The 23,591-nt window shown below is 42.9% G+C and overlaps 1 pseudogene across 1 annotated transcript in view; it reads right to left on the reverse strand.

Annotated features, from left to right (window-relative positions):
- The window catches only part of LOC309801726 (ras and EF-hand domain-containing protein-like), a 52,529-nt pseudogene extending 29,583 nt beyond the window's left edge, over positions 1-22,946 (reverse strand). Inside the window, exons 1-4 of the transcript in view lie at positions 22,942-22,946; positions 22,712-22,822; positions 19,298-20,038; positions 1,976-2,046 (exon numbers count right to left, since the gene is read on the reverse strand). The product of the transcript in view is annotated as a ras and EF-hand domain-containing protein-like (transcript). The remainder of the gene's footprint in view (positions 1-1,975; positions 2,047-19,297; positions 20,039-22,711; positions 22,823-22,941) is intronic.
- Positions 22,947-23,591: the final 645 nt, after the last annotated feature.

The raw sequence follows: 23,591 nt of genomic DNA on the forward strand, positions 1-23,591 counted from the left end.
AACTTTACAAGAAAGTCATGAATCCAACACAAAACCAATTAAGAGGTAGCAAAACTCAGAACTGGCAGTACAATAAAGGGGATTCATCTGACCACAAAGCTGGGAACCTTCTCTTTTGAGTGGCATAGGAATAATGACTGGAGAGAAAGAAATGAGTTTCTCAGAACCAGTGGCATAAGGTGTTGACAATTATACTAAATTGGTAAACTTCTGTATAGTTCTTTACAGCCTTTAACATGCTCTCCCATAAATCATCTCCTACTCTCTTACAGGACAACCCTAGGAGGCAGGCAGGAAGTCTGGTATGTTTATACCAGAAAGCACCACCTATGTAAAGACAGAAAGACAACCCATTGCTTATTAGCTGAGTGACTTTGAACAAGTTATTAAACCTGGAACTCATTGTTCCCATCCATAAAAGTGGGGAATTTGCACTTTCCTCAGAGAAAGTTTGAGAATTGAATTTTTTTTAATTATGAAAAAGAGCTTCATAACTACAAAGTCAATAAAATGTTAGTTATTAGGGTTAGACAGGACAGTTTATTATTAATCCCCATTTACAGATGAGAAGCTAATGATCAAAATGAGGAAGTCAATTGTCCAATGTATTACAGGCAGAAATTGGCAGGTCTTGATAAGGACTCAGGTCTCGTCACTACTGACTCTCACTGTTCAGGGCCTGTTTGGTCTTCATCATATGCTGTATCAGGGCAAGAAACTCTGTCTCCTTTTGCAAGCATCCTCTTAGTCTAAAGATTTGGGATGACATGGAAATAAGTAAAGACAGTGGCTAGGAGAATCTGTGACTCTAGCATAAGGCAAAGGATTGGTCCATTCAAATTCTGTAATAAAAGCTTAGTATGTATGGTCTAATGACCTGTGGAAATCAGATATAAGGTTGACATTGATAATAATTTTCCAAGAAGGATATGGGGAGAATTCTTAATAATTCCAGAGGTTTAAATAGCAATAACCCACAAAATGCAGTTAATTGTCTATCTCATTCAGTATAAATACTGGAAGGAGCATTAAAGGTTATCACATGAACAATCAGAAAAGCAAAGTGATGTGCCCACAATGCCACTTTCATGGATGATTATTTTTTAAGCACCCATTTTCATTTTAGCTAAGATAATTCCATTAGTTATGGAGACCATCCACATGCAGGAAGTGAATCCAGTACTGTGCTGGAGACAATGGGTACCAGCAGGTGAGAGGCTATTTATTTTAAGCATCTCTTCCCAAACTCTGTATTCAGTGATGTTGACTTGGGAGCTTGAAATCGGTAACGGCAGGAGTATTTATTTATACCATGGAAATCGTCAAATGCTACAAATCCCTCCTTCCCTTCCTCCCCTCTCCAGAGCCTGTTGTTATTAAACATCTACCAGCACAGCAGAGTGAAACAGACCCTACTCATTAGAAACCAAATAGAGCAAAGGCCAAAACCAATCACACCTTTGCTTTCACTTCAGCAGGTTCTCTCCCACTTCTTGCTCATCAGGGATCCTCTAGATCTGGAACTTTCCACAGAGAAGAGAAATATTCATTTCATTTAATAAACATTCACTGAATACATGTACCTTGTAGTAAGCTGGGTGTAGGGCTGCATGACAAGGAAAGACCATTTCCCTACTGTCATAAGCAGACCCGGGACTTGAGGGCCCTTGGTTGGTAAAGACCAAGGAAAGAAAACTGAGGTTTGATGGACAAGTGTTCAGGGGATCAGAAATATTTATTAGATCTATGCAAAAGATAAGCTGCCCTTAGAAACAGAAAAAGAAATTAGGGGCGTTAAAAAAAATTTTTTTTTGCCAAGGAGTCCAATTTGATTCTGAAATCTGATCCATCTGTTGCTTCAATATGATTCCATATATTTTTTAGTTGCTAATAATTTAGACACACTGAGATACTGAAAGTATCCCTCAAAGTCCAGCTGCCACATACCTACCTTTCTGAGTTTCTTTATTGTCACCGTAGATCTCCCACTTCTGTTTCACGTTGAAGTCTGAGGTCACTAAGGGCTTCCTCAGCTTTGCATTTTTCCTGAAAGAAAAAAAAAAAAGAAAGATTTTTTTCACTTAAGTAGGTTCTTCAAAGTCCTGTGGGTGAGAAACATTTTGTGTCAAAAAGGCTGATCCCAAGTCTCCTACAGAGATGGTGAGAAGGGATAAGGGAAGTAACCAAACTTTAGATGCCCAGCACGTCCATAACGGAAACCTACAAGAGTGAAAGAATTGAGGAATCTCGCAACCTACGTATACACATCACCTGGGGTGACACCTCTATGACCACTACTCAATTGTGATAGAGGGCTGTAACACATCAATTAACTAGCTAATTAATTACTGCTGTGTTTAATTAAAAGCTACTGGCACAGCCAAGGGCCCCAGTTCTTACCTGAATCCTATCATGTCATCAAGACTCAGGAAGTCCTGGTGGGTTTACTGTTTTTCCAAGAGCTTACACCTTACCTACATTCAAATCACATCACCTGCAAATTTCTATGCAAGTGCTGCCCCTTAGGCTGGTATTTCTCATATGTGTCACCCCTGGTGCAGAGAATGGCAGAAGGGCACCCCAGGAGGTCAGGGGCTGAAGCTTTCATGAGTCCAGATACCTTGGAATGTTTTGCTCTTAACACATTATGGAAATTTATATCCTATGTTCAGTATTCAAATAAAGTTTTAAGTTTATAACTACTGGAATTGAGTGTAACAAGGCCTAAATAAATGGAGAATATACCAGGTTTGTTCATTATTTATTATTATTAAGATGCCAATTCTTCCCCAATTGATCTTTAGATGCAATTGAAGTCTAAGCAAACCCCCAGCAGGGGACTTCCCTGGTGGTCCAGTGGGTAGGACTCCAAGCTCCCAATGCAGGGGGCCCAGGTTCGATCCCTGGCCAGGGAACTAGATTCCACATGCATGCTGCAACTAAGACCTGGCACAGCCTAAATAAATAAATAATTAATAAATAAATGTTTTTTAAAAAACCCAGCAGGTTTTGTTTTCTAGTTTTGGGGGTTGTTGTTTTTGGGGGTTTTTTTTAGAAACTGACAACGTGATTCTATGGAAATTCTATGGAAATTCTATGGAAATTAGAGGACTTAAAATAGCCAGGACAACTTTGAGAAATAAAAAACTTGAAGAACTAATACTACCTGATTTTAAGACTTATCATAAAGCAATGGTCATCAAGACAATGTAACACTGGCATAAAGATAGACAACTCAATCAATGTAACAGAGCAGAGAGCTCAGAAATAAACCCAACACGAATACAGAAGACTGATTTTGGACAAAGTGCAAAAGCAATCCAGCAGAGATAGTCTTTTCAACAAATGGGCTGAAACAATTAGATATGTATGTGCAAAAAAATGAACTTTGATCCATACCTTGCAAAATGGATCCTAAATGTGAAACCTAAAACAATAAAACTTATAGAAGAAACATAGGAGAAAATCTTTGCAAACTTGAGGTAAGCAAAGATTTCTTAAACACCAAAAGCATGATCTGTGAGAGAAAAAATTGACAAATTGGACTTCATCAAAATAAAACATTTCTACTCTTCAAAGACACTGTCAAATTAGTTCTGCTCATTTTATTCACAAGAAAATTTTGGTCTGGAGAACCATTTCTATGGCCACTCTAGTCTCCTATCTCATTTCCTTCAAACTTCCCATCTTCTAAACACTCTTAGGTGCTCACTGTCCCCAAATATTTTGCACAGCACCTAACACATAATACATAAATTTTCAACAGAGGAGACAAATATGTTATCTTGGTTGACTTCACATCATCCCATCCCTTAACTAATTTTTTTTCAATTTTTGAGACTGAAGAATTGGGAAATAGCTTTATCCCTCCCTAGTCAAAGTATATTTTAATATCAGTCTCTGATCAAAACCAAAACTCTTTGCATTTCCTATCTAGAAATCAAACACTGCACATCAGTCAAGGCTCTCCCCAAAGTCACTTGTTCCATGAGGCCTGCCTGCCTGCCCTGACTGATTCAACCACAAGAAATCCCTTCCCCTGCCACATTTTATCTGAAGCTCTGTGTACTGAGTTTTCTGTGGATGTTTATCTTCCCAGTTACCCTATCAGTCTCCATACCCCCTGCAGCACCCAGAGATCTGACTGGCAACAGATCCGCATTAATGAATAAATGAGGTCAGAGCCCAGGGAAGAAGGACACAGTGGGAGGTGAAGTGAAGAAGGCGGCGTTTTGCACTGGATCTGAGGCAGGTGGAGGACTCTGCCGCTGGGAGGGTAAAGAACACAGTGGTGAGGAAGGAGCAGGGGACCCTTGCCGGGCACAGGGTCAGGAAGGAGATGGGAAATCTGATTGACAAGCTGAAAAGGGTCAATCCCCTTCTGAACACAGTGAGAAAGGAGAGATTCTAGAAAGCACAACAGATTGCATCTGAAATCTACAGGCAAGAGCATACGCTCCACTTCCACCTGCTGGTTGCCTTCTCCTTCCTTTATTTTTCCTTCTTCTCCTTTTACATTGTTTCGAATGGGGGAGGTGCCCAATATTTCCTATATAACCTACACTAAGAAAGCTGAAAAGACTCAAAAATTATCAGCTGGAGAAACTGTCTGTCCTGCAGGGATCTGTAACTAATATTTCTGATATGCAGAGATCCCTTCATTTTCTTCCACCTCAGATTTGTGTTTTTATGGGTCGAGGTTACTGAAATCGGAACTCTGGCTGAATGGCTAAAACAATGTTGTGAATCCTAAATATATTTCAATAACAAACTAGGATGCATTTTTAATAAAAGAATATTTATGTTTAAGTTTATAAGCATTATTATATGTATGTAAGTCCCCACAAATCAAGTCACATGATTATGTAGATGAAAACGCACTTAAAATCCTGCGTAACATAGATTACCCACCACCAGCTTCTACAGAAGGTGAGGACTTGCTTGTCTTTCTAAATCTCCCAATGACTTCTTAATGTACTATAGAACCATGAGTACCAGTAAAGAGCTCATTTCCTCTCCTAAAATTAGCATATTCTGGGATATAATTGCATTCTATCTGTTCACTCAGCAGCAAATGTATTTCTTGAATTCATATTTAATATATATTGAACACCTACCACTAACTATTGAATGATTGGCATTTAGCTATATTATTATTGATACTGTGGAAGAATAGCTGTTGGGTGCATAAGCTATAGCCGAATTTTCTTCAACAGTTAAATCTTGACCCTACACTTGAGTATATATGATACTGGCAAGAAAATCTGTTGGAGATTGTGTACAACCTGCTCTGGCCTTCTTAAAAGTCTTTCTCAAAGGTTACAAGAGTTTGCTCTGAAAAATCATGTAATTAAATGAGAATTTCTTTTCTATGATGTCTTTGAACTATCTTAAAACTATCTGTACACATGCAGAGTTTGTTTAGTTACTATACAAAAAACATATCACAAAAAGAAGTCTTTAATCTACTTTTAATTTAAAAATCATTTATTTTTACCTACCTACCCTGCTACCTAAACTTCAAACACAAAGATAAACCAATCATCGTTTTCCAGTCTCTCTGTTTTATGCAGATAGACCAAAAAATATCAAACTAAAGCAAAATTATAGAGATTTTCTTACAAATTTTCTTCAACACATTTCCCCTTTAAAGCAAAATGTTGTTGACATCTTCAATTTCAACATTTCAACAGTTAAAAACCTTTGAAACATCATCTCATTCAATGATGCCTGGGGTGTATTTTCCACAAGGTAGAAGTTTCCTGAGATACTCTCCACTTCATTGCTTCCCCAGAAACCTGCAGAAAATTTTAATTACTTTTTCATTTGATTTTCTAAAGAATCGAAGGGTGATTTTCTGGAATGTGATTTTAAAAAGAAGGTAGCGGGGCTTCCCTGGTGGCGCAGTGGTTGAGAGTCCGCCTGCCGATGCAGGGGACACGGGTTCGTACCCCGGTCTGGGAGGATCCCACATGCCGCAGAGTGGCTGGGCCCGTGAGCCATGGCTGCTGGGCCTGCACGTCCGGAGCCTGTGCTCCGCAATGGGAGAGGCCGCGGCAGTGAGAGGCCCACATACTGCAAAAAAAAAAAAAAAAAAAAAAAAAAAGAAGGTAGCCAAAAATCCTATTAAAATCTTTTTCACACTATACCAGGATCATTTTCCCTGAAAACTAGTCCACTTTTGTGCTCCCAGAGCTACAGCCCGCTAAAAGAGCAAACAACCTTCAGATCTGCAAACACTATCTCCTGAAGAAATCTGACCTCAACCCCTCAGGAGATCCAAGAAAAGAAAAGTCAGTCTTTGGGACTTCCCTGGTTGCGTGGTGGTGAAGACTCCACGCTTCCAATGCAGAGAGCCCAGGTTTGATCCCTGGTCAGGGAACTAGATCCCACATGCATGCCGCAACTAAGAGTTTGCATGACACAACCAAGACCCGCCGCAACCAAATACATAAATTAATTAATTAATAACAAAAAAAAAAGTCAGTCTTCTCTTAATTGAGTTACCACTTAACTCACTGGTTCATCAGATAAGGAAAAAGCAATTTCAGTGAGCTGTGTATTTACATTTATCTCAATTTACATTTTTCATCCCAAAACTTCACTGGTTTCCAGTTCTGGTTCCCTGAGGTATGAGCTACCCTCTCTCACCTGTGTGGATAACATCCCTTTTGGGCAGTACAACTGGCTTAAAAGCTACTAAACAAAACAGAAATAAATGCTGAATGGTTTCTTTAAATGCAAGTGGTACTAAAGAAGGAGCCATAATAAAGTTATTATAATAATCTGCTTGAGTGGACAAGGAGAACCCACAAAGCAGTAGTATCTGTTTACCTCCATATACAGTTTTGTAGCATTTTCCCAAGACTCAGAAAAAAAAGAGCATTAAAGATAATCTCAATGACCAACCATTGGGCTGGGAGCCCAAGACACAGGTGCAAGCCCATATCTTGCTTATGGCTTCATATCAGCATAAGACTATGTCCACTCTTGGCTAGATGCCTACTTCTCACATGTATTCATAATATTATAAATCCATGTTTTGTGTTTACCTTTCTAAATGACATAATTTCTACAAAGATAATTTAGATTTACAGTGTCTGCTTTGGGGAACGTTCAAAATGAACAAAAGGGGGAAAGGAGTTAAAATATACATAAAAACAGAAAAGGAATAAAACTGCAAAAAATACCAATTTCAAAATGATGGCAGCACTCCAGTCATCTGAAACTCACATATCTGGCACCACGAGGAATCCAAAAGAAGATTGAAAGTCAGGAAAGGATGAACAGCACCCTGTGAGACACCCCTCCTTGGCACAGGACTACATTCAAGGGGGTTTAAAACTCAATTCTAGTATATCTGATCATTTTGCTTTCTGAGTCTTCAGCAAACGAAGGTTCTCAGAAAGGAAGGAAGAGAGAACCAACAATAGTAAATTGTAACCTGGCAGCCTGACAGCAAAAGCAGAAAACGCACATAGGAACTCAAAAAGCCAAGCTGAACTACCATCCCCCAAATCCTGAGGATATCACTATACTACAGTCCAGGATGAAACTTGGCTTCATAATGATGACCCTGAGTTAGCAAGGAAAGCTGAAGTTATTTTGCAAACAGTTATTAAAAGCAAGGCATTGGGTGGCTCCATATGCTTACCAAAAGACATGTGACAGACTGCCCATGGCAGCACTCTACATGACAGCCACAAAGTAGAAAGTACCCAAATGGCCATTAATAGTAAAACAGATAAATGAATTGTGATATCTTCACACAGTGAATACTCTACAGCAGTGGAAATGACAGATCTACAACAACAAGCTCACAAGCATAACGGTGAGTGCGAGAAGCCAAACCCGTGTATAGTAAGGAAAAGAACAGGCAAGAGATCATGCCTGGGGGTCAGGGAGGGGCTGTAGGGATTGGTTGGAAGGGAGCACAAGAGCTTCTAAGTAACATGCTGTTTCCTGATCTGGATGCTGAATATGCGAGCATTCCATCTGGAAAGATTCAGCAAGCTGTACACCAAGCTCTGTGCCCTTTTCTGTATGTGTATTTGTCTCTGAAGAACACATTCACAAAATATTACACAATATACTTGATGAAGTATAAATTTCTTATCTTCGTGGTAAATCCAATCATGAACACTTCACAATTCAGATTTCAAGTAACCAGAGGCAACCACAGGCAAAATTTGAAGCACATGATGTTTATCTTTCCTCCCTCAGTTCCACATTCTTTCTGGGGCTTTTCTATCTTTTGAAAAGCAACTCCCCCCCCCACCAAGCATGGTCACACACCATGCCCTCCCCGTTTCTCATTTCCTCAGCAGAGTTTAATACACACACAAATCTCCCAGGGATCCCGTTAAAATGCAGATGCCTCAGTAGGTCTGTGGTGGGACCTAGAGCCTGCATTTCTAGAAAAACTCCCAGGTGTGGCCAATGCTGCTTGAGTGAGGCCTCGAGCTGCAGAGCCTGAGAAAAGACGTGATTTAAAACTAGTGCCTGCCAAGCTCCTGGGTGCTGAGGAATGCCTCATCCCGGGAATATGAGCATGGAAGTTTTAGGGCCCATATCTGGTGGAACATTCCTGGCTTCCCAATGCCTCTCAAATTGCATCCCTATTAGCTCTACCAACTCAGGGACAAAAACTAGTAGTTGGGGACAGTAAAGTAAAAACCTGCTCCTACTCTAGGGAGTTTTGCTCTGTTTCTCAAGAAAACTTCACCTTTGGACTTGTTAGCATAGTGCCTTTCCCATAGCACTTACGGGAGGGAGGGAGGGAGGGAGAAGAAGGGAAAGAAAGAAAGGAAGTGAGCAAGCAAGCAGTTAGTTTGCCTGGGAAAGTGCAGCAATGTAAAGTGCTGGTGTGACTTGCCAGATGGCTGAGAGGCTGCTTAAATCCAAGATGTCTCTTCCATGAGGGGCTCAATTTGCTGTTACGAATATTTTCATGAAGAGTGAGGTTGTAGGGTGAGAATGGAGAGGTAGACACCAGGGTGAGTAAGCCCTCTTCTCCCAGGGCATCTCAGAGCCATGAACACAGATAGGGCAAGCCTTTTCCTGGCAGATAGAAAAATGTTAATAACTTTAAAGCCTCCCCAGAAACTTGGTATGTGGTTTTGAAGTGTTTCGGCATTTGGAAGGGGTACAAGGGGAATATAACATATGTATAGGGATTTTTCCCAGATTCAAATAAATATTCAAAATTTTTCTGGTGTGTATTTTATAAGATGGAAGCAATAAAATAAAAAAAGAAAGAAAGAAATGCTCTCTGATCTTTCCAAAATATTCCCGTAACATAGGGAATCTCGAAAACAGAGTATATGTAAAACATTTTATTTAATAGCTGCAATGGTTAATTTTATGTGTCAACTTGGCTAGGCTGCAGTGCTTACGTATTTGGTTGTACGTGTCTGGACGGTGCTGTGAAGGTCTTTTGTACATGAGATTAATAAAGCAGATTACCCTCCATAATGTGAGCAGGCCTCTTCCAGTGAGTTGAAGACCTTTAAATGAAAACTTATCATCCCCAAGAAAGAGGGAATTTTGCCAGCCCACTGCCTTCCCTGAGTCTCCAGCCTACCCGCCCAGCCTGCAGATTTCAGACTTACTAGCCTCCACAATTGTGTGAGCTAATTCCTTAAAATAAATCCACCCCCAGCCCCCGCCTCTATACACGCTCACACACACACACACACACAAACACACACACACACACACACACACACACATCTTACTGGTTCTGTTTCTCTGGAGAACCCCAACTAACATAATGGGTTATGTCATTGTACTTTCATTGGAGTTAATCACATAAACAAATACACCAGCTTCACAGTGAATAAATGTTAGCACTGCTTAAAAGAGTTGAGTAAGATTATTCAGCTTACTTGGTTGAATAAATTGAACTCAAGAAGAACTGAATTCTTATTCAGCTGCTGAATGAGAACTTTAATTTTAAATATCATTCAGCAGAATAGGTCACTTTTTAAGGGCCCAAATGCTCACATAATATAACATTTTAATTCTCACAGGGCTCATTAGGATTGTAACAGCCTGTCTAATAGATCAGAGGACTTCTGTGGACAGATTTTATTAGTCCAAAGACAGCTTATTCACTGTAATCTTTTAGGAGAGAGGCAATACATTATCTTTTTAGACCAATATAAAACCTCCAGATCTGTACACATGGAATCAATCTAACGCTCATTTCTGGCTCAGTGCCTTCCTTTAGCCTCCCATGAATTTGTACTCAAGACTAGGACTGCTCAGACAGAGTGCATGTTCCTAGAGCCTCAATTAGCTCGTCCCCTAGGTCAGTAGGTGAGAGATGCAGAAGTGGAAGTTGCATTTCCCAGCATGTCAGCGCTCTGCGCCCAAGTAACAGCCACCAAACGCAAGCCTATTACCGCCACTGAAGGCAGCCAGCTGCAAGTGAACCCAGTGCTAGGCACAGTGCCCACTCCCCGGGGACTTCCTGCTGGCACAGACATTCCACATGCTTTGTGTTTGTTCATTTTGTCCTTGTTCCCGTAACTTGGTAGCCACAACCCATATACCTCCATCCATCAAGTTACCTTCACCGTAAAAAAATAAATAAATAAACTGCAAAATCCTATATTTTCACTGTTTAGAACATCCACAGTTTATCCTGGACTGATATTCTGGACTGCTGCATGTCTCTGTCTATTAAGAACGTAACGTGGGGTTTTTTTTTATTGGGCTAATATCTTATTAGGATTGTTACTGTTTTTGAGTATTCTGGCTGCAAAGCTGTACAGATATGGAGAGGTCGGCCCCATTCCTACTTTTGTTTTTATATGTCTTGTGTGTGTTTGCAGAACATTAGTCTTTTCTGGAATGCACATACTACGTTAGAGCAGAAATGCATGAGCTATTATTCATTCATTAACATCCCCAAGCTACTCATATCTGCCAGACTGAAGTACAGGCTATGCCGACAGATCCCCAAGGAGGAAAACAAAAAGTATTTGCATCACCAAGACTGACACTAGTTTACGGCATGTCTGTCAGAAAACATGACATACAAATGTCCTAAAACACGGATTTGCTAAGCAAATGTCAGTTGACTCCTCAGACATTCTTCTGCCTCAGCCAGAGCAGACTGTAACTCTGCTCTATAGGAGCAAGAATTACAGCGTGACTGTGTCACATCAGGGGATGAACTGTGCGGCCACCACGCCTAAGGAGATGGGCAACAAGCCAGCACATGCTGCCTCAACCCCCCTGACCCTCCACCTCGGGACCAGGCAGCCACAGGTGGCTCACAGCAGGGGAGACTTTCACCACTGCATTCAGGTTTCAAAATGAATAACTCACTTGCACTGTTTTGTTTTCTAGCCAGACATTAAAACAAACAAACAAACAAAAACACTCTAGGTCAGAGATACCATTATGACAAAATGGCCACTTGAGCATGCTCCATAACTGTGTAGTTGTAAATGATCACAAGTGGGTATCATGGCTGAACATTCCCCAGAATGTCCCCCCAAAATTTTTTAAAATTGAAATTAAAAAAAATGAAATTGAAGAGAGTGGTTGCCATCAGTGTGGGGCGGTGGCGGGGGGTGGGGATGGAGCTCTCAGAATCTCTTTATCTGGAGTGTTTCTGCCTGGTCACCTGAAAAGGACAGGTATGAGGACATTTAAGGGGAAACTCTTTTTTTTTTTTTTTTTTTTTTTGCTTTACGTGGGCCTCTCACTGTTGTGGCCTCTCCCGTTGTGGAGCACAGGCTCCAGACGCGCAGGCTCAGCGGCCATGGCTCACGGGCCCAGCCGCTCCGCGGCATGTGGGATCCTCCCGAACCGGGGCACGAACCCGTGTCTCCTGCATCGGCAGGCGGACTCTCAACCACTGCGCCACCAGGGAAGCCCAAGGGGAAACTCTTGATGGAGCCTGTATTTGGGGCTGACAAAAATTACAAGACACAGAGCTTTTGTAGCTATCCAAATTTCTTATCTCTATAAAAAAGAAATTTGATATTTCCATAGTTTTTCTTTTCTTGTGGTTAAGAAACATATAACGTGAAATCTACCTTCTTGACAAACTGGTAAGTGTGCAGTACTGTCACCTACATGCACACTGTTGCAGAGCAGATCTCTAGAGCTTGTTCATGTTGAACGACTGAAACTCTCTAACCCACGGAACAGGCAGCGACTCTTCATTTCCCAATCCCCCAACCCCTGCCAACCACCATTCTACTTTCTAAGAGTTGGCTATTTTGATACCTCATGGAAGTGGAATTATACATTATTGGTCCTTCTGTGACTGGTTTATTTCACTTAGCATAATGTCCTCAAGGTTCACCCATGCTGTCACATACTGCAGAAGTTCCTTCTTTTTTTTAAAGCTGAGTGATATTCCACTGTATGTATACACCCCATTTTCTTTATTCATTCATCTGTCAATGGACACTTCAGCTGTTTCCAACTCTTAGCTATTGTGAATAGTGTTGCAATGATCATGGGAGTGCAGATATCTCTTCAAGATCCTGATTTCAATCCTTTTGGATATACATGCAGAAGTGGGATTGCTGGATCATATGGTAGTTCTATTTTCAATTTTTTGGAGGAACCTGCATACTGTTTTCCATAGTGGCTGCACCACTTTACATTCCCACCAACAGTGTACAGGTTCCCAATTTCTCCACATTCTAACTAGCACTTATTACCTTCTCTGCTTTTAATAACAGCCATCATAACAGGTATGAGGCAATATTTCACTGTGGTTTTGATCTGCATTCCTCTGATGATTAGTGATGTTGAGCATCTTTTCATCTCCTCAAAAATTTTTTTGCCTGAAGGACAAAATATTCCAGCAATGAAAGGAAACACCATTGTGGTACCAGAAAATATGACCTCTCATCACTAAATTCCCTTATTTTTGATCAGAAATCATTCCATTCCAATTGATTTTTTACCTGTCTTAAAACTGTGACAGACAAGTACTTCCAGCTTCAAATGAAGAGAAGGAAAGACATCAGGGGAAGAGGTGTTCTGGATATCTCAGTGCTTTCAGAGCTCAGCCCTCCTCCCCCAAGGACACACCTATCAGGGCAGCATAACCTGGAGGTAGAAAATATTGTACAGCACCACCTGTTGAGCCTGAACAAGGTAACTCTGAAATGACAAGAATATCTAAGAGCAAAAAAGAGAGTAAAGATAGACTAGTTTTGGGTCAAAATATGATCCCACAAACTTGAAAGGGGAAGAAGTAACATGATTAAAGGTCTAAGGGCACCATGGAACCACATGTTCACGGATCTTCAAAGCAGGATCACAACTGACACTTGAATTTACCAGGGCATATTCACAGGTAGGAAACAGGGGTTGCAAACTGGAAATGGTATCTTTCCCACCTCACGGAGTATGCAAAATTAGAAATTTCTACTTAAAAGCCGGATGTTTCACCCTCCTTTATAAGCTGGCATTGCCGGCAACACTGGGCCTACATCCTGCCTGTCAGCATCTGTCAGTCCCCCCAGCAGATAAAGCAGAGGCTGCTACTGGGCCCCAACTCCATTCTATCGGGTCAGTGTTACCTGCCTGGCCGCGGAGGCCTCTGAGTTTGTGAGCCCCTCTCCATGACATCAGTCACAGCCCACGGGATGGTGAAGATGGGAACCTGAAGACAATCTGACCAGGACCTAGAATCTCTCTTGTTGAAACTGTATCATCACCACACAAGATAAGTGGAGATAACGTCTCTACTGAAGAGAGAAAAAAACTTCCTGAATTTAGTAGGTGTGCTTGATTTCCGACCCCCAGTGAGACCTGGACCCAGACCATCCACCTCATGATTCTTCCCATTCATTACACTCACTGGTGCCTCTGGAGAGAGAGCAGCTGGCCAAGAAACTTGGATTTTTGACTGGATATGATTTTTAAGCACCCAGTTCCTAGCACAGTCCCAGGCACATGTGGATACAAAAAAAAATCTTTTTTAAATGAAGTAATTAAAATGAATGACATAGGAAAAAAGCAAGAAGAGTTTCTTCTGTGGGCAAATGACAAACATGATCCTTAAGACTGGGACCAATTTAAGATGAACTTCTTCCACAATATTTTTGCCCTCAATTTAAATGATGGACAAGATCAATAAGCAATGAAAAATGGAGAAACTAATGTTTTCAATCTTTTAGAGTTCTTGAGGAGTTCAAGTCCCTTTAGAACAGTATTTCTCACACTTGACTAACATGTAGACCTTATTAAAGAAAATATCTCCTATGGATTGCAGAGTTGACGTAAATATTGTCTGTATCATGTTACGAACTATGAACAAACATAAACAGATATAAACTGATTATACTTATAGTTCCAAAACATTAATGTGCCCAACACACGTTTGAAAATCAATGGAATGATAATTCACAACATTCATTTAATCCAACAAGGGATGCACTTCCACTGAAACTACATCCCCACAGCTAATGTCAGTAGGCACTGGCAGCTTGTGTGCTGCACTCTTGAGTTACATTTACAAGATCAAACCCCATTCCCCATCACTTTTCCATTGAGAACACAGAGACTCCAACACTCTACGCTGTCAATCAGTTCATTTTACGCGGACACATCACTCACACGAAGCCCACTGCCGTGCCCTCCTCATCCGCCCATGACAAGTGGTGCTGTGGGTGCCGCGTAACCAGTCTGAAACAAAGAGGCAGGGTTTGAAGTGCTGTAGCCAAATCTGTCATGCAGCGGTCATCCAGGTGATTGCAGATGTGCTCCAAATAATTTGTGTTATATTATCATATAATGATAACATAAAATGAACACAAAAATGTTTAGTCTTCTAAGACTCCCAAGCATACAAGACCCAAAGGGCCCCTGATAGGAGAAACATTCTTTTTTTTTTTTTTTTTTTGAGAAACATTCTTGACATGAAATGTCGATAGTCTGAGGATGTGACCAGAGGTATTTTTCCATTTATTATACTGCATCCCAGGTCCTTCAGGTGTTAGAAACTCCTAGGTTTTTTTTGTTGTTTTTGTTGTTGTTTTTTGCGGTACGTGGGCCTCTCACTGTTGTGGCCTCTCCTGTTGCGGAGCACAGGCTCCAGACGCGGAGGCCCAGCAGCCATGGCTCACGGGCCCAGCCGCTCCACGGCACGTGGGATCCTCCCGGACCGGGGCACGAAGCCGTGTCCCCTGCATTGGCAGGCGGACTCTCAACCACCGCGCCACCAGGGAAGCCCTACTCCTAGGTATTTTAAAAGGTGAAACAATAAGCTTCTTGAAGGTCAGGGTCACTCTAGTGCCTGGGACACTGGCAGGCACATGAACACTGAGGGAATTAAAGAAACATGTCTGAGCTACTGCATCTATATATCTTTATAAGACATACAAACGAAGGCCTTAAGGTTTAAAATTCACTTTCCTCTTTTTATAATTACTCTGACAAAAGCAATTATAATTTGGAAGACCCCAAACACTTACCAGTTGAAGCAATGAAACTGTTTTTCTTGTTTGTTTGTTTGTTTTTTAAATTTTTGGCCGGGCCGTGTGGCATGTCGGATCTTAGTTCCCCAACCAGGAATCGAACCCTGCCCCCTGCATTGGAAGCACGGAGTCTTAACCACTGGACCACCAGGGAAGTCCCGTGAAACTTTTTTTGAGGAACTAATTTCAATGAAATCATATGTGTCATACCACCATTACAACTTTCTTCTGGGAAATAGTGTTTACTTCCCATTTTACAACATGGTATGAGACTAATAGTCAGATAGGAGAAGCCTGAGTACCATGATAAATAATCTCTTCCCATTTCTTCCTTCCAACAATATACCGCAGTCAGGCCCTACCTAAGCTTTACCAAGCTACACATGAAGCAAGAAGGTATATTGTATATACCCTCTTAGGAGAAGAAAGCAGACATCTGAATCACTACAGCATCCTAACCTTTCCCATCATCTAAAAGCTCTCTCCGCCGTCAGCCTCTAAGCTTCCATTCACAGCACATTAGCCTGTTTCAACTACTTCCATTTTACAAATGAAATAAGATCATGTAACCTGGGAAGAAACTGAGAAACAAGTAAAGATGTTTACATGCTCAAAGTGACAGGAGTAGTATAACTGTGAATTTGAACAGTGATTCAGGATAGGAGTAAACGAAAACTTCAGGTTAAAAGACAAGCCAGAGAAGAGTCTGCGCTCTTAGAGCATAGTCTTCCAATGATACCTCATCTTCAGCCTTTCTCTTTTTTTTTTTTTTTTTTTTTTTTTTTGCGGTATGCGGGCCTCTCACTGTTGTGGCCTCTCCCATTGCGGAGCACAGGCTCCGGACGCGCAGGCTCAGCGGCCATGGCTCACGGGCCCAGCCGCTCCGTGGCATGTGGGATCTTCTCGGACTGGGGCACGAACCCGTGTCCCCTGCATCGGCAGGCGGACTCTCAACCACTGCGCCACCAGGGAAGCCCCTAAGCCTTTCTCTTTTTGTCCACACCATAAGGCAGAGTAAACAAGCTCTCATCAAAATCTGACAGCAAAGCTCGTAACAAACAGTGAGATCTGAGGGTCAGAGCAGGCCACTGTCCCAATGGCCAACACTGGTAGTCCTCTAAGGATGGGAAAGCCAGAATACCTTTCTGGGGCCAGGAGGTCAAAAAGAAATTACTATCTTGAGATGAAACTCAAATATCAGAACCAGAAGGGGTCACCACCAGCAAGCAGAGCTCAGAAAAACTAAGCCACACACAGATTCCTGCCAGGCCCAGGCACAAGGTTTGGAAGGTTCAAGGTAGGCTGTGGTTTTCACAGACAGGTAAGCTTCTCCCACTCAGCAGTAATGACACACATAATTGTGACAGAGGATATATTGAAGGGAAAAAACAAAAAGCAACAAGCCAGCAACAATTAGAAAATAAAGATATACAGAGCGAGATACAGATAAAGATATAGATAGATAGATGGATAGATCTTTATGCATCTGTCTCTATATATCTCCAGTTCTGAATGCATAAAAGGCAGAGAATCTCTGGAAAGCCTGTGGCTAGCACACTGATAGGCCCCAAAGCCAGTGCCAAAGGAAAGCATTACACACAGTCAAAAACACTCGGTGGAGCAGTGGTTAAGAATCCGCCTGCCAATGCAGGGAACAGGGGTTCAAGCCCTGGTCCGTGAAGATCCCACATGCCACGGAGCAGCACAACTACTGAGCCTGCACTCTAGAGCCCACGAGCCACAACTACTGAGCCCGCATGCCACAGCTACTGAGCCTGTGCTCTAGAGCCTGTGCTCCGCAACAACAGAAGCCACAACAATGAGAAGCCACCACAAGGAGAAGCCCGTGCATCACAACGAAGATTAGCTCCCTCTTGCCACAACTAGAGAAAGCCCGAGTGCCGCAACGAAGATGCAATGCAGTCAAAAATAAAAAAATAAAAATAAATACATTTTTTAAATAAATAAATAAATACAGTATTTTAAAAAAAAAAAAAAAAAAAAAAAACACTCTTCCAGGACCGAGGCTCAACCCACCATCATGCCTCAAGGCTGAAACAAATCTTTATCTCCTTGGGGAGCACAAGATATTACTGGCCATATGAGTTAAAAAAATATATTTATCTTCAAACACTACAAACACAGTCCAAAGCACCCAGATGCTCACATTTGGAAGATACTCTAGAGCTGAGATCAACCAGAGAAGAGCTGATTTAACTCTCGCATCTCAAGCTGCCTCGGGGCCGTTCTCATTGAGTGGGAAGAGAAGGGAAACTGAGGCACTATCTAATCAATCAGTCAGTGTCTCTCCATCCGTCTGCTCGTCTTCTGCCCCCTCTCACCCTGTCCCTCTCCCTCTGTGTCTCCAGATCACTCTCTGTGTTTATTTCTCTTTGCGTCCACCTCTCCTCTCTTCCGTTCTAATCTTGCAAAGCACCACATCATGTAGGTAAAGTGGGTTTATGAAGCAACTGCACTATTACAAAAGAAGATGATCAGAGGGAAAAGCCCTAAAGTGGAACCCAAGAAAGGGAAATGTCAAGGAAACGCTGACCAATGCTGAAACCATGCCTCCGTGTACTTGTAGCTATGTGTTTTAAAAAATCTAGTGAAGTGGGATTGGTGTTCAACTGTTGCTCTTTTCCTCTCTATTTTAGCCATCATCTTTATAGTTGTACAGACATGCTGAAGTAAACCATTTTGACACCCATATACAGGTCACACATGGGTAGTTTTGGTTCCTTCTCCATTAAATTTTTTGCTTCTAAATTATTCAACGAAAGAGTCCTCTTCAACACTGTGTGTGTAGAAAAGGTGCAAATCACATGAAACAGCCGACAGCATGGGTCCAATTTTGGCACCTGAACGAATCCCACCCTAGCCCTGTCTGGCAGGTCACCAATCACACTGACCCCTGCTACACTAGATGCACCCACCCTGGGTCTGTCCCTGGTCTGGCTACTGTGGCACAACCCATGCCCATGCACAAACCCATTGTGGTTCCAGTGCCGGCTGGACCCTTGTGTTTCTGTTTCTAAGAATGCGGGGTTCTCAGTTAATTTATCAACGTGAATCAGTCCACAAATGACACTCGCTATCACTACAAATGGAACTGAGAAAACTCTGAAAAGCTTCAGCTCTGATTAGAGGAGAGAGATGAATTCCTGTTATGCCCTTGCCTCAGTCAAATGCTCAACGTGTGCGTGCGCATACATTTCTTCATCAATTTCTCCATCAACCAGAGATAAGAAAGTCTACGACCCTGTTTAATTCTGAAAATCAAACAAATGAGCTTGTGAAGTAGTAGGCATCCATGAATATTTGTGTGCAGCAATATAAATGCACAACAATGTCTTGTTTTCTATGTAGTAGCAGGAAAACAGGGAGTACAAAAACTGCTATAGCGAAAGCCAAACTGGCTAACAGCCCGGGTCACGGCTCAGGTGCCGCTCAGGGGCATCCAGGAGGCCTGGAGTACAAGGTGCCGTAATCAAGTCGTTGAGAAGTGGGAGCGCTCCTAAATCAGTGTCTGGGAAGATTCTCCGGACGCTGCGGATTTCACTTTGGCCTGTATAACTAACAAAGTGCCCTTTGCAGGGCTCAGATACGAGCAAGTAAAACTTTCTCCCCAAACTCTGACTCTGAACGCATTCCCTTTCCTTAACGCTAGGGCATCTCGTCTTGGGGAAGTTAAAGCGAGTCGGTGAATGGAGAAAAAGGAACTGAGAGAGAGACTAGGCGGGCTGCACACTCCACAGTGTAAGAAGGAGAGATGGCAGCGCCCCTTGGAGGACAGGAAACACCACCACCACCTCCCGCCCTCCAAACTACACACGCACCTGGGGATGAACTTGGCCTCGTCCCAGAGTCGTGCCTGGAAGTCCTGCCAAGCCTAGCCAGGGCTCGCCGCGTCCCAGGAGGCGGCCAGAGCTGCCGCCGCGTCCTTGTCGCCCATGTCCTCCTCGCTGTCCCCGGGGTCGGACCCCGCCTGGTTCTTGCAGCCCCCAGACAAGGCGCCGTCCCCCGCGGCCGGCCCAGCGGAAGCCGAGAGCAAACTCCTGGAAGGTGAGGCGCAGTCGCGGTCGGCTTCCAGCCTCCGGAGCCGGCCTCGGCGTCGGCCGAGAGCACGCGCAGCTCCGCCCACAGCGTGCTGAACTTCTTGCGCTCCAGCTGCCCTGAGCGGTTCGCAGGCGACGAAGACGGAGCGCAGCCCGGTCAGCTCCTCCAGGTCCCCGTCCGCCTCCGTCCCGCCTGGTGGGGCCAACCGAAAGGGCTCCGCGGCGCGACGGGGCACGCGGTCCGCCCCGGCTGTGGCGACAGCGGGGAGTCCGGAGCCACCTGCTGCCCCCGGGAGCCGCAGCAAGTTCGGCGACTCGAGCTGGTTTGGCCACTGGCGGGAACCTCCGGGCGGGGCGAGGCGCCTGGGTGAGTCGTAATGGCGCGCTCCGACGCGGCTTCGCGTTCTGCCAGCCCTGGAGCGGTGCCAGCGCGCCCCTGACCCCGCGCAAAAATGCCCGCCCGCGACTGAGACCCCGGCGCGGCCGCACGCGCCTTCCCGGCGGGGCCTGGCTCTGACCAGCCTGGGAGAAGGAGCGCCCAGCTCCGGTTCCCACGCCTCCGGGATCCCGGCTGTGCTTCCCGTGCAGAGCTCTGGAGCCTGGGTTTAGGGCTCTTGGAGTTGGGGGGCCCGGCCGGAGCTGGGAGTGAGGCAGTAGGCTCTTCGGCGTAAACAGTGTTTACTCGGGGTCAATCAAGAGCTGGCAGGAGCGTAGGGAGCTAACTGGACAGAAAGGGGAAAGGAAAGTAGGGGTAGGATTCCAAATTGGTTAACGTTATGTGTATTTTATTCTTTTCCGATTCCGGAAAATTGGTAAACTTCTGTATATACAAGATTTACCAGAAGACCCCCGTTCTCTGATTTTACTGGCTTTCTTTAATGCATGCCCGTCCAACATTAAGATCCAACTAGGTAATGCACATTAGGAATCACATAGATCTTCCAGATCCTCAAATCCAAATAATTTTTCACAGTTCTTGTCTCCAAAACCTGAGAAAATTAATAACCAAAATCCTTGACAGGCAGCAATATTTAAACAAGGACTGAGGTAGCTTTTAAACAAATCTTATGGAAATTATATGTGCAGATGTATGTTACCCTTTGATCTTAATTTCAACAGTACTGTTGTTTCCTTAATACTGGCTGCTTAATGGGTATAAGATCTTTAAAATTCATCCATTTTTATCCTTTTTTTAAAAAAACCTCATCTTATTTTCAAGAGACCCTCACTTTGTCCTATGACTTATGTATATGTTCCCTTTGGTGATTCTCAAAGCTTGTGAAAATGCATTTGGGTTATTTTTACTTTATCACATCAGTTCCCTCCACTTTTTAGACTTTTTAATTTATTTCCATTTCTTTTAGCAATGACTCTATTCCATTTATTCTCATTCTGAATCCTCTCTATTGCTTATTACTTTGTTTTCAGTGTCATAAAAATAGAGGATTTGACTGACATATTTCTTCAAGCTGATGTTCTTAAACAGAAAGCTAAATGCTAAACATCCGAAGAACTGTTTCTTCTTGAATAGTACAATAAATAAGGTCAACACTCACAGGATCCGTCAAGCTGTAAATGCCACTGATATTCGCCATCTGTAAATTTAACTAGTAAATTATGAGAGGCATTCTATTAATAAGCCCTGGCCGTAGCAATCTAATTGCTAAGTGAATATAGTTCTGTACAAGTAGATAACTAATACATTGGAATGAATTTTATTATTAGTGCAAAAAAAATTGTTATTGATTTTGGGTTTATGTGCTTTCCTGTTTATTCTAAAGACTGATTTTTCCATATAAAGTAAAAAGTGGCCTCGGTAATCCCACTTATTACCTCGGTAATGCCTTTAAAGCTTTTCAGATATACTTATTAAACTGAATCTTTGAAATATTATTATCATTCTGTTAGCAATTAATAAATATCTGTATTTTTCAAAATAGATGTTAATATTTTTAACTGCTTTGCCAGAAATGCTTTCTTGAAGACTGCTCTTGCAACTTCCTTCCTTAACTCACACTGACCTTTGCACTCAATTCGAAATTCTTATATTCTTTGACCTGCTTTGTCCTTTCAATAAGCCCCTTCACTGAGGAGTCATCAAGAAACATGGATTGGGCTTCCCTGGTGGCGCAGTGGTTGAGAGTCCGCCTGCCGATGCAGGGGACACGGGTTCGTGCCCTGGTCCGGGAAGATCCCACAAGCCGCAGAGCGGCGAGGCCCGTGAGCCATGGCTGCTGAGCCTGCGCGTCTGGAGCCTGTGCTCCGCAACGGGAGAGGCCACAACAGTGAGAGGCCCGCGTACAACAACAACAAAAAAAAACCAAAGAGCTCAGATTTCAGAGAGTAGACTAGGACTAATAAAAGAATTCTTGAAATATGGAACACTTGAAATGGTAGCTTCAACTCTGGTGACTCCTGAAATCTTTTTATTTCCTTAGCTTGTATAATTCTCGTAAATGGTGTTCCAAGGACAGAGGCCAAAATAACTGAAAGGTATTTCATTTAAGTTTTCCAAATATTTTTTCTGAACTTTTCTATGAATTCCAAAGTACATTTGAGATGTCGTAAAAGCTTGGTTTCGTCTTTTTTGTTTTGTTTTGTTTTGTTTTCAGGGCCTAGGTACATTTATTTGTTTGTTTACAAAATTTACTGAGCCCAACCCAATCCTAGCCACTGGGTTCCTCCAGGGCAGCAGCCAAGCCTACATGCCCCATATAACCTGAGCAGCCCAGGAAGGAGGCAAGTGGGAGCTAGGACCAAGGGAGGGGAAGCCACAGCGGTCTGCTATGAGTCACCTTGGTTTAGTCTTTCTTTTTTTTTCCTTTGCGGTACACGGGCCTCTCACCGCTGTGGTCTCCCCCGTTGCGGAGCACAGTCTCTGGACGCACAGGCCCAGCGGCATGGCTCACGGGCCCAGCCGCTCCACGGCATGTGGGATCCTTCCAGACCCTGCATCGGCAGGCGGACTCCCAACCACTGCGCCACCAGGGAAGCCCTAGTCTTAAATAAAGTTACCAGAAGCTATTTTCTGGGAAATATTTAATGATTGCTAGAACTCTGTTAATAAAATGGAAACAACCACGAGGATTTATAAAGCACAAACCAATGCACAGCTAATATCACATTTCCTCTTCACTTCATAATGGCATTTGGGACTGAAAGAGACACAAGTGGGCAAAATCAACATTCTCTTACCGTCGACAGTTTTTACAAAGTTTTTTAACCACATCCAGGATGACATTCTTGCAGAAACTGAATTTTACACATTCCAAACTAATATGACAATAGTTAGCCAATGAGCAAACCCTGGAAAGAAGGAAGAGGACAAAAGGTTATTAGAATAGATTGTGAAATGCACTTTTTACAAAGTTTACAAAAATTCAACCCTCAAATTTACCTTGGCCCTGCATATCCACTAACCCCACCCCATCGCTCCTCACCTACTGGTCCTGCCTTCCCAACCAGGCTGAGGCTACAAATGGACCTTCCAGAAACACACACAATGAACATACCTAATACAATTTCCAGACCATAAAAATAAAGTAAAAAAGTAAACATGACGGGGGCAAGGATTTAAAGATGTCAGTTTCATTCTGAGATTCTGAGAAAAATGGTAAAAGTAAATAAATCGAGATAATTGTTACAGTGTTATCATTTTGATGTGTATTTAATAATAATGAGGTAAAAGTAATCATTATCTTAACATCTGGCACCAGAATTACTCCCAGAAGGGAACCATCTTAGTTTGGGATAATACCTTTATTAAAAAAAAAATTATTTATTTATTATTTATCTTTATTCATTTTGGGCTGCATCAGGTCTTAGTTGTGGCATGCAGGCTCTTCGTTGTGTTGTGTGGGCTTCTCTCTAGTTGTGGCGAGAGGGTTTTCTCTTCTCCAGTTGTGGTGCACAGGCTCTAGAGCACGTGGGCTCTGTAGTTTGTGGCATGCGGGCTCTAGTTGAGGTGCGCAAGCTCAGTAGTTGCGGCACACAGGCTTAGCTGCCCCGTGGCATGTGGGATCTTAGTTCCCTTACCAGGGGTCGAACCCGCATCCCCTGCATTGGAAGGCGGATT

Source organism: Mesoplodon mirus, assembly GCF_964341445.2.
Source record: "Mesoplodon mirus genome assembly, chromosome: 1".
Classification (NCBI taxonomy): domain Eukaryota; kingdom Metazoa; phylum Chordata; class Mammalia; order Artiodactyla; family Ziphiidae; genus Mesoplodon; species Mesoplodon mirus.